This window comes from Apis mellifera, linkage group LG5 (assembly GCF_003254395.2).
Source record: "Apis mellifera strain DH4 linkage group LG5, Amel_HAv3.1, whole genome shotgun sequence".
Classification (NCBI taxonomy): domain Eukaryota; kingdom Metazoa; phylum Arthropoda; class Insecta; order Hymenoptera; family Apidae; genus Apis; species Apis mellifera.
Genome location: NC_037642.1, coordinates 1,553,318 through 1,566,377, shown reverse-complemented (window position 1 = coordinate 1,566,377; position 13,060 = coordinate 1,553,318). Strand labels below are relative to the sequence as shown.

General features: G+C 33.2%; 1 protein-coding gene across 7 annotated transcripts in view; it reads right to left on the bottom strand.

Annotated features, from left to right (window-relative positions):
* Nucleotides 1–13,060, bottom strand: part of LOC408822 — a 698,419-nt gene that overhangs the window by 184,105 nt on the left and 501,254 nt on the right. The window lies entirely within an intron of this gene.

The following is a 13,060-nucleotide window of genomic DNA, read 5'->3' as shown; positions in this document are numbered from 1 at the left end:
TGATTTTTTTTTGTTTCTTTTCTTTGAATTCGATACATTTCTATACAATTCAATCATCGGATTGATTTTTCTGGGTTTCATTTGATTTTATTTCGACGAGTGTCGACACGTGAGTGAATCTTAGAGGGAAAAAAAATGAATTTCGCACGATGGTTATCAGCGTGGAAATAATGGTAATTGGTCGTTGAACCATGAATGTAATATAATGTAATTGGGACTTGATCATTAATGTTGTTATTAAATATGGGGATCATGTCAGAGAGAACTTTTAAAAGGTATACAAATCCTTTACAGTTCTGATAAACTGGATACGACATTTATCCTATTGCAAAATATATACGTTTAAATCAGGAGTAACTTTCAAAGAGTGATTAACGAATACGAGAATATTGAAACCGTAAGTGGAGTGGAATTTTATGTAAAATAAGAAATATCGAACTTGTAAAAGTTCAACCATATTATCAGGCACACAGAATTCATTTAAATATTCAGATAGTTCGTTCTGTAAATTATATCGTAGCTGTATAAGTTGTTATAATTTTAATAATACTTGTTAATGTAAATAAAATATTTTTTAAAACATTTTATTATACAATATAAAAATTAAAATATTCATATTTGCTTTAAATATGCAATTATTATAATTAATTTCAAGTATCCTTTAAATATACAAGATTATTTTTCATCATTCATCAACTCTTATATATTAAGCATTAATTTTCCAATAATAATGAAATATAAACATTGAGTAGTATCTAAATATAATAATAATCTAATCAATTTGAATATCCTTCAAAGGAAAGATTTGCTTTATATATGCAATTATAATTTCAAGTATCCTTTAAATATACAAGATTATCTTTCATCATTCATCAACCCTTACATTAAGCATTAATTTTCTAATAATAATGAAATATAAAAATTGAGTAGTATCTAAATATAATAATAATCTAATCAATTTGAATATCCTTCAAAGGAAAGATTTGCTTTAAATATGCAATTATAATTTCAAGTATCCTTTAAATATACAAGATTATTTTTCATCATTCATCAACCCTTACATTAAGCATTAATTTTCTAATAATAATGAAATATAAGAATTGAATAGTATCTAAATATAATAATAATCTAATGAATCTGATAAATTTTTAATCTTATATTAAACATATAATCATATATTTATTTACATTTTGATTAAAAATAATAGATTTAAAAGATTAATAGATAAAATTCCTTGACTTTTACATTATACATATTTCATTATAATATTAATTTTCACTTATTCCATTAAATATCGACACTTTTTCTTCAATTCATACCATAAATATATATATTCATTTATTAGTCGATAGAAATCTGATCGAAATCAATATTGGATAATTCTTATTCCTACAATTACATTAGGAATTTTATTCACATTTCCAATGATCCCGATATCACTGATGCTTCGATTATTAATTTTCCATAGTAAATTCGCGCCACGTCTGGCTGAAATCAAGGCCGGAAGACGGCCATTAACCGTTGAATGCCGCCCGGTATTCGGCCTCGGCGTCGAGGATTGTTCGAAATTCTTGCAAGGTCGCGCGCACGCGAGCCGAGGAAGAAGGGGATGGAGCTAGTCAAGGCGAATTTCTCGATAACCCAAGTTATTAACTCATAAAGGCCGAGTTAAGGCCGGGTTAGGGGATGAAGCATCCCCTGCTATTATCGCGAATTTACATACTCGGTGGTAAGGGTGACGGAGATGAAGACACGGCTTCCCTCCCACACCCCTTGCGTTATCCCTCACCCCTTTCTACTTTCGTCAGCTGATAATAAAAGCTCGTGTCTTGAAGTATAATGGTTTAATGTAAACGTCAAACTGTTCCTTGTCAAAGATGACGATGGACCGGTGAAAATTTAGAAGGTTTTGATTAATGACGTTGGGAAATATCGATCAGTTTGGGGGGATGAGTGGTATCGAGATAATTTCAAGAAAGTGGAACAGCGATTTTTAACGCGAGAGTTAAGAGTGAAGAGTCAGATAATAATTATTTTTTGACAAAAGGAAAGAGCGAAGAAAATTGTCTTTAATCCTTCAGACTTTGCGCGTAAAAAATAATTTTTGTGAAATTAATGCTCCTTCCTTTTTTTCTATCATGTGTTTATCATATTATTTTAATAACTTTAAGTTAATAGAATTTATTAAATAAATTGATAATAAAAAAATAAATTCTTAATTCCACAAGATCTTTTTTGATAACAATTAAATTTTGTAAATAATTAAAATTTTTTACCCCTCGTTAAATAAATTTCTAATTATTGTGAATATTTCAAATTTCTCAAAGGAGAGTTTTGAAATGATTGAGAGTATAAAACGCAAAATAACTTTAACACTATAATAATCATAAACAGAAAAGTGTTTTAAGTAAGTACTTAGGTTTAAGACACAAGTTTTTCACGACTGTCAACGAGCTCCTAACTGGATTCTATTAACTATTTTCATCATGTATATCAGCCAGAAATATTAAAAAAAATAATACAACGAAAATTATTCATCCTACTGTTCTTATTGAAACAGAAATATTTATCACCATTTCTAGTAGCAAACTTTTCAAAAGCAACATCTTTGATTTTTCACCGTAATCAGATGATCTTGTTCACAAATTTTCAGTCGATCAGGCGTTTAATTTGCCGAGGAAAGCGTAACGGAAAAAATGAAAGAAAAATCTGCGACACAATAAAAAAGAATGACGTACAGTACAATCGGAATAAGGACAAAGAACGAACGAGATAAAGGTAGTGGAAAGAACGAAGACGGAAAGGGATAGCGAGGGAGGGAGGGAGGGCAAGTCCGTTGAGATGTGAAATGGGTTTAATTAATCTCCGCCTAATTGTGTCGGAGACCTGAGATTTCCAGGGACGTATTAATTTATGCCGCCAAATTATGCAGCCCCAGCAGGTGAACGCTTCTGCCATTTCTCGTCCGTTCAGGACTTCCCCGGATTTCCTCTGTAATTGCACGGGATGTACGAATAATTCAGGCTCCGATGTTTCCGGCTTTTCCGCTTTTACATTCTATTGTTTTGCTTCGTCATCAAATTACGTCAAAAATCTAACGTCTTTGTCCCATTTTCAGGAAAATTTATTTTCACTTTTCTTTTTCTTTTTTTAAGTTATTATAATTGATTCGTGTTAAAATAATCGCCTGTCGAATTTAATTAAAAACGTAAGTAAATTTAACGTGCATCTTCTAAAAATTAAGAAACGAATTATTAATCGTTTGTAAATTTATTCGTCGAATGGAATTGGAATTAAAAATAAACGAGGCAACGTAGAACAAAACAAGATGCGTCTCTGTAAAGTAGAATTCTAAAAGTATAAGAAATATCAAATATTCATCATAATTTGAAGAAGAATTAATTCCTTTGGTTAATGCTGGAATCGGGCAAAATAATTGATCAACGGGGAAATTTTATTTCGTATTCCCTCATCGAACAACTTTAAACCTCAAACCACCGCGTTAAATCCTCTCCTGATAACTCTTAATCCGCACGATGTTTCCCGAATCGATCAACAATCAATAATTCCCTTTGCAACGTAATCCGTATTGTCCAATACCGTCTTTATATCTTATTCAAAAAGGATTTCCTCTTGAAATTAACCGGAACAACCGTGGCCCAACCGTCTGTGAAATCTTCTTTAAACAGCAGAAATTTCCGACGAAGAAGAGTCCACTATTAACGTATCGCGATACGCCTCGTCGATCTCTCGTACGTAGATTCGTCGTAGAAGAGAGAAGGGAGACGACAATGTCGGGGAAGGCTATGCAACGAGCATTTTTGGTCGAGCTCGTGAGTAAACTCGAGCTCTTATCGTGGTCGAGTGTGCAGCCAAGAGATAGCGGCCGCCACGTCAAAGAGAATAAGCGATCGATACTCGATGGCCCTTTTGTCGAGGGATTAGCTCGCGGCTTCTACGTGCACACCGAACGAGAGGGAGAAAGGGGGAGGGGAAGACGAGCCAACAGAGACCAGAGAAATCCTTGCATCGAGCGTAAACTGAGGTTACTCGATCGCTAAGAGCCGTATTAGACGGCTGATCCGGGCAAAAATTGTTCCCTTTCAAACAGTATTCGAAGGAGGAAACACGAGATTGGACAGCGAATGGTTGTTGTTGTTTGTTATTATTGTTGTTGCGTGAGATTCGATATATTTTCTTCGAGAAAATATCTAAAAATCATCTGAAAAATTGGATAATGGGATGGTATCTGATTATTAACGCGAGTATGTGTATAATTTTGATGATGAAAGTATGAGAACTCGTTATATAAGAAATTGGGTTTATTAGAAAAATTTTCATACAAGCATTATTTATTAAATATATTAGATTTGAGATTTTTACTCCTTTCTTTCCAGAAATTAATCTGGAAATTGGCATAAAAGTATTGAAATTTATTAAGTTATCCACCATCTTGTTTCACTTTGTTTCATCTGAAGCAAATTTAAATTGCTCAACTTAAGAATAAGTGATATTCAGTGGACCATAAGTGGATAGGTAATTTAAATTTAATTTTAATCTTTTGTATATCCACAAATATTGAATATTTTGTGCGATTATTCATTATAGAGTAATTCTTAGTATAAGATAATTCTAATTTTGACAATGAGATATTTAATTTCATCATTCCTCTCTTTAATACTTTTTATTATCATACTCTTAAAATACTTTTGTCTTGCGAAAAATTGTTTTCGCATTTTTATTCGTTATTTCGGGGGAGAAAGAGAAAGGGCAACGTCGAAATAAATTCTTGCACTTTTAACGCGAAAACGGCACGACAAGTATCCAGAAAGGAACGAAGTTAAGCCAGAAACGCGCCGTTCCGTTATTTCATGATGAAGGCACTTGCAGTTAAATGAAACGAAGAAATGGTATCTCGAGTTGTCCCTTCATTTCGTTCCGTGCTATTCCCTCCTCACGGAGTTGCGCTGTACCGCCACTACCCCTTTTCACCCTTTTCGTCCTTGCGAAGAACGTGTCCTTAATTAACGTTTGTAAAAAAAGAAAAAAAAATCCATCACGTTTACTTCATGTATCGTTACGCACGTGAGAATATACGAGAGAAATTTAATTAAAGGAGCTCAATCGTGTGTGTTTCATCGATATGAATAAAAATTGAATCACAACATTTAATTATTTATCTCGTGAAGTTTTAAAAAAGTACATAAGAATTCTACAAAATTTGTAAATTTATAATTACAATTTTTTGAAGATGCATAAAAGGTATTGAAAGAAAAGAAAGATTTCAAAGCAATTTTTCAATTTTTAAAAAATTTTTATTCCATTACCTCGAACCTTGAATTATAATTCAATTAAGTTATCACTCTAATCTATCGTTTCATAGGTGTTTCTTGTACATGTCGCCCTTCAATTCTCAAAAAGCATCCTTTATTTTCATTCCCGTGGATAGGTATTCGCCTTCGTTCGAAGGATATAACTCGAAGATGGAAGAAGGATTGAAAAGAAACGAGAATACCGAGGACATAATTCTCAGAAATGGAAAAGGCGTTCATATTGACCACAAGAAGAGACGAGGATTGGTTGACACATGGATCCTTGCAACGTCCAATGCACCTTTTTTCCTGTTGGTTTTCATTTTATAGATGGATTGCCGAGATTTATACTATATGCGACGAAGAAGATACGGTTTCGCGCTTCTTCTTCATCTATTTTAAGAATCAATAAATCATTTTCATCGAAATATCTTCACTTATTTCTGCAACACCTTGTATAATTCGAGATCTTTGTAATAAATTTTACTTATATTTCAATCGCATGAAAATAGACATATAAAAATAATAATTCTGGAAAATAATGAATAATAATAATTGTATATATATGATAAAAATTTAATCTTATTCCTTTATGATTTTTAAATATCATATTGTTTGTCATCATTTTTATATTATAAAGTTTTGCACAAGATTAAATAATGATAAAATATTAATTGTAATAATCAGTAAAAAAAAGAAATTCTAAAAAAATTCATATATTAAATACGTCTACACTTTCTTCAATAAAAATTAATTAATTTATCATCATATCGATAATTTCTTTAACAAAATATTTTTCTATCCTATAATAAACATAGTAATAATTTTTCAAAACGAAAAAAGGATACACAAGATACTTTTCATATATTCATACATCAATTTATATTACCAAATCAATAAATCACTGAGCAATTAACAATAAGAATATTGAAAAAAACAAATATATTATCCTGTAATTTGAAACGAAGTTTAAATACATTTCCTCTTTTCCTACTTTCTTTTTCAAGCTCCGGCAAAAAGAAGGGGAAGGGAATAACCGTTTCACGGTCCACCCACGCCTATCTCAAACAAATCAACGAGTCTCCATCGGTCGTAAAGACCGTTCGTTCGTTATTAACTCGGCAAACACCAAGTATCACGGAAGACTAATATTTTACGCCAGGAATACTCTCCAGAACTTCGATCGTATCCGTTTTAGAGTTTACCTACCGCGCTCGATCCTTCATCGCCGATGTGTATTTACACCCTGCTCCGTTCCGAATTATTGTATAACGTTTTATTCGTAATTACTGTCGGATCTGTATCCACGAAGATAAGCATAATACGAAGCACGATCGTTGCTTCCATTCCAAATGGGCCAATGACCAATTGTAAAATAATCAATTGATTCAGAGAACATTATATACAATGTTTAACATATTTTTGATTAATTTTTAAAATTTAGGCGAGATGTGAATTGATACGATTTTATCAACAATTAAGAAGATTCTATTGATATCATTCAATAAGTAAAATATTGGATTGGATTGGATCGTGAAAGAATAGTTTATGGAAATTTTTTAATATTACAAACATTTATATTTTTTGAAAGTTATAAATCGAGAGTTTCTTAATTTTTTGAATCGTGTCATCATTATAATGAAAGGATTAATATTAAATTTTATAATATATATCATCGTTCATTTGTGTATATAAAATTATGGATATATTTTCAAAGATACAGAATCTTTGTACAGATAAAAAATATTCGAAAAATTGTTTGCGTTGTATCATTTCCGCCACGCTTTAAATAAACCAATTTTCACAGACAGTATTCTACATTTCGATTCTCCTGCTCGATAAATCTCGCACAATTTATGAATCATACCTCTGCACGATTCAATATCGTTAATTTTTAACCAACCTTTTTCACAGACTTCCATTCTACCTCAAAATTTCGATGAATAAATCACTTCCAATCGACGAATAATCCTTCGAACACAGAGACTATCACTATTAAATAACCAACAAAATAATCCCAATCGAAATCCAATTCTACGCATACATCCCATTAATTATCCATCCTTTTGTCAACAAAGCATCCCGATGCACGCGCGAAATTCGTCAATTAAAACGGTAGAAATCTCCTCTCCCTTCTCCTCCCATCGTGCACATCTTGAGGATATCGAATATCGAAGCTGGTCGATCATTTTCGACTGGTTGAAGTTGGAGCACCCTCGCAGTTTCGAGAGATGGATTAACGAGTTTCCCTCAAAACGGAGTTTGGGGGGAGGGGGACAGGCACTGTCAGAGATTCCGGGGGAACGACAAAGTCTCGAGACGATCGTTAAATCCATTCGTAACTCGGGGAACTGGTCGCTTTGACTGATGGGGGAGATGTCGCGGTTAGAACAAATCACTTTTGTCGCTAATGCCTTTGGATGTTGTTCTTGCGTCTGCGAGGAAACGTTCGACTTGGGAGACTATTGCTCAAGAGATGTATTTCGTAGTGTAAAGGAATCGTGTGTATATATATATATATATATATATATATATATATATATATATATATATATATATATATATATATATATTCGATGAAATTAAGATAATGTTATCTCTAAACGAAGATTTTGGATTATACATGAATTATGGAATATGGGATAAGATTTTGGTTTAGTTTTAGCTTATTTTTAATTTTGGAAGATAAAATATATTTCTTTATCATTTCATGTTACTTGGAACGCAGTATTATATAAATGGCTTCCTTCACTTTATTTTTAAGTAGATGTAAGAAAAAAGATATTAATATTAATTATCAGATATCATTAGGCTAAATATCATTGAACTTAAAGCTCATTCAATTAAGTATACTTCTATATTACAAACACCAACGAAAATGAAAAATGAAAATATTTAAAATCTACAATTGCACAAATACTTCGAGTTTATTATCAAATTTTCACTTCGATATTCCCTTCGATACACCCTCACACCATCCTTTTCCAACTTTCGAAATTCCTTTTCCCGAAATTCTCATCTACGATTCGTCATCTCGATGAAATTCTACTTAATGAATACATCGTTCCATACACACACACATACACATATATATACATATACGATCCATAGGCTGTTGGCCTATCGCCACTTGTTGCTAGGACATGTCTCGAATGCCGCTTCCGCCGCGAGAAACCGCGATCCTCTACCTGTGGTTCCAGCGACGTCCATTGAACACGTCTCACCCCGTCACACGTGTCCCCGTCGGATTCTTCGAGCGTGTTTGGCGGGCCTCCAACGCGCTGAGTAATCCCTCTATATCCCCCGGTCAATTATACGTATTGTTATCTTGGCAGAAATCGTCGAGTATTTTTGGATAATTAGGCTCAGCTGCTGACGTGACTTGGATAATATGTAGAGGTTGCGTCACAATTTCTGGGAACGATTTTATGGAAACTTCATTTTCAACGGAGCCGCGTGTGTTGAATATCGAGAGAGAACCAGATCCAAGCCAAGGGGTTCAGATCGCGGATGTTAGATAACTCTTCCTGCCAGATGATTTTCGAACGAAATGAACCGATTTTATATCCGTGCCGGATAATTTTAATGTTAAGGAAATATTAGGAGGATTCTCGAAGAGAAGGAAATTAGAATTCTAAGAAAGAATTTTATTCGCGAAATTTGTTCATTTTGAAAAAAATTTGAGTTCGAAAATGAGATAAATCATAGAATTTTTAGCATTTTTTCTGTTTGTAATGATCCATGTACTCATAGTACGAGACAGAATTATATTTTTTACGTAATTTATTAGTTAAAATCTTGTAAGACTTTTCAATGATTGATTTTATCTTAAAAATTACCTTAATTGAGATTTTAATATAATCAATAGATTCAATAGATTATTGAAAAAATATCCTTAATGTCCTATTTAATTTATATTTACATGTTCGTGCTTCCAACTTTCAAAATTATAAGAATTTTCACACAAATGTCTCTTATTCGTCTCTGTATACTCACATTGGCGTTTAACTTTATAAGTATTTCCTCGAAAGTTCAGCATGATTCGCGTAAACACGCACTATGTCTCTTAAATTTACCATAACTTTACGTTACAGTCTTACCTGAAACTCATCCTCCTTGAATTTCATCCCTTCATATATAGACAGACATAATTGCTGCTGGCGCAAGTGGTCCCTTAACAGTCCTACGTGTCAACATACCAAACAAACTTCCTACTTCGTACAGCATAATTCACGTCACGTTATCACATAATTAACGCGTCAAAAAATTCACTCTAAAGTTTCAATATTCTCTGTAATTCTCTTTCATTACAAATAATTCTCTTTTGTAAAAAAGAAATCTTCATTTTATAAACGAAAATGAAATATTGAATTATAATAATTGACTTGGATAACCCTATTCAAAGCTAACAATAAAAATCAATTTTCTAAACAAGTTTTCAATTCCACTGTTAGAAAATTATGTCTGAGAATTTTCTCAATTTATAGATATATTATAGATCCATCACTCACGATTTTATTTATAAATCTCCAAGGCTTTACAAGTGCACGTAATTAATCTTAAATACGTAACAAATTTGAATAACGTAATTCAACTCCTTATCTCTCTTCATCATTACGCCAATCCGACCTCTCATTGCCAAATATCCTCACCACACCCTCCTAATTCTCAAATTTTCTTCAAAATCAATTATCCCTCTCACCAATTGCCTATAAGAATATTCTTTTCATAAGCTAAGGAATAAGAGAGATAATAGGCAGGCTAACCGGCTCAGGGAATCAGGAGGAGCGAACGAAAGATTCCTTCATACGTACAGAGTGCAGATCTAGGCTCTCTGCACTTGGCGTGAAAGGCTGTTAGCATAGGAATGGTTCAGCCTCGAGTGGAGTGGTCCATTGTCGGGTCAGCCGTTCGTAGAAGTGCCATCGGCCTCCGAGTGTCGTATATATCCTCTCTCTCTCTCTCTCTCTCTTTCTCGAGGAAGAAAGAACACCCAAGCCCTCCCCCACCGACTGTCCTCGTATCGAGAACAACAATGGACGAGAGGAGCACGGTGTGTCCTGGCTGCCGGGATTCCTCCTTGTTACACAACCGTCGCCGTCCATTGTCCCGCGCTGTTTGCGCTTTGCCGCGTTTCCAACCCGCCCACGCTTCTTTCAACGACCACTCGTGAAATGGTTATCCGCTATGGTTTAGAAGTCGCGCGAGATATCTCCTTGTTGAACGACACGGCTCTTCTTTCTTCGTTTCTATCACCGTTTCCTACGCGTCTCCGCCCTGTCCTCTTCTCGATACGTGAAATATCGCGTTAATTTTCGATATTCGTTATTTATCTATTGAGATTATCGAAGTTTAATGGCATGGATGGAGGTAAAAGTAAATTTGAAGTTTGATGAGATAATCGGTAGAAATTGATAATGATTTTAATGAAATTTTATATAGAATTACGAGTTGGACCAATACTATTTTTTTCATTGTAAGAAACTAATACGAAATATTGAAAAATTTGAATAAAAGTTAATGGATAATTGAGAAAGATTCATTAATTGATTGCTTGAACATTTGTTCATATTGTGTCCTTAATTTTCTACTTATAATATCGTTACAAATTTATCATTTACAAAAGAAAATGTTACTTTTCTTCAGAGATTGTTAGTAATTTTATTTGTATATTCCTCGCTTGCTAAAACTCGCGCGAGAACAATTATTTATTCATCACCGTCGAAAATAAACGAAACTCGCAATTAGCCAAGGTGATTGTCCAACACAAACGTAGAATAAACGCCCGCCTTGGCGATTCGACGATAAAATTGTTTTTCCGGTCGTGGACTGACAGTGAGAAACGCGTACTAAGTGGCCAGATGTCTATCACTGCCCAAGGCCGGCCCCCGGTGTCATTCTTGCGTGAAATCCGCCCGCTCCAACTTGGCCACGCGTTTATCTTCGCCTCGAGCGAGTATTCTTCGTCACTGCATAATAAACTGTCCTCTCCTCCGTCTTTTTCCATCGCATCATCGTAAAACACGCCAGATAAAACAATAAAATTATAGAACGGAGCCAAGCGAAAACCTGTTCCCAACGTTCTCCTCTCTTATTTTCAGTTTCGTTGCCTCTTCCGCCTCGACGAAGATGCGACGAGTTTTATTACCGAATAATTTTGGGAAATATGCCAGAAATGGAATATACGGTGGAAAGAACCGTTCCCTCTTTTTACAACTGACTGATGACGTTTTCTTTCAACAATGTTCGAATCGATCTATTGTTGGATTTATCCAAGCAGGAATGTCGAGATTCTTCGGGGATTTTGAGATTTATCGAGTTTCAGTTTGTAAGAAGGATCGATGAAACTTGTGCTTTTTGAAGTTTGGAAGGTTTCGAAGGTTTCAAAATTTTGGAAAATTACGCTGGAAAGAAAGTGATTCTACTGTTTTTTTAGTTTTTAGATCTATGGAAAATTCGAAATAATTTTTAAGGATATACCTATTTGAAATATTGGAACTTTTTTGAATTTTATACTATTATTATTAATTGGAACTTTTGAATTTCGATTGAAATTTTTATGTATGGCAATATTTAATGATCATGTGAAATATATATATTTTTTTTTTAGGTCTAATTGAACGATGAATCTAATTAAATGTGCATCGAATCAGTATAGAATTGAGGAAATAAATAAGATTGAAATTTATAATTATTATTTATTATAATTTATAAATTTCGAAGATCGAACATCAAATCAACAATAATATACATAAATAATAAATAACAAATATTTAATAGAATTGTCGATTTATAATACGTATCTGTTAAAAATAAACATTTAGAATTAAAATTTAGTACTATAAAAATATAAAATTTTCCGCAACGATTTTGAAATCAATTCACAAGATCGTCACATCAACTTTTAAAATTATAATTCAAAAGGTCGATGAATTTGTAAAATTTATCGCAGAGAAATGATCCTGAAATATAAGTAACATGGTAAGTGAACCGATACGAAAGATCAACTACATCTTCCACTTTCACAGGAAGAAGTAGGGTATCCAACTATCGACAAGTGTGGCTCGTCTTCGCTCCAACTTGCCTATCGATCACTTTGTCCACCCTATCGTCGTGTTCTACTACTGCGACACTCGCTACCGTCAGCCTTATCGCGGCTACTATCTTTCCTGGTCCTGGCATCGCTATAACCATTGCAGACAGATATCGTTCCGGCTCGTATGTCACCATTACCAACGCCATTTCTCTTTTTGACTCTTCTTGCACCTACTACTCCTCCTCTATCCAACAGACAAACCAGAGAAATTTTGTTTTTCCTCCACCAAAACCAGACCGACTCGAATAGATCAAAGTGGTATCGACAGGTGTAATGTAATGTGTAACGAGAGGAGGAAAAGAGAGAACTCGTGTACGTATGGAAAGAAAAAAAAAAGAAATTGTTCATTTATATCTACGCGTGTAATAGAAACTAGATTATTTTAAGAATTATTATTTTATACTTTTATATAATTTTTAAAGAAGCATCGTGAAAATTTAGAAAAAATATTGTACAATAATGTTATAATCCTCGATTACTCGAAAGAAAATTAAATTTTTAAAATTGAATAATTAACATTTTTTTATATTCATTTTAAATAATATATATATATATATATATATGAATATAATCGTATTTCATTTTCGTCAAAGTTATGGTAAAAAGAAATTAAAATCTTTGAAAAATAAAGACTAAAGTAAAATAAAAACTT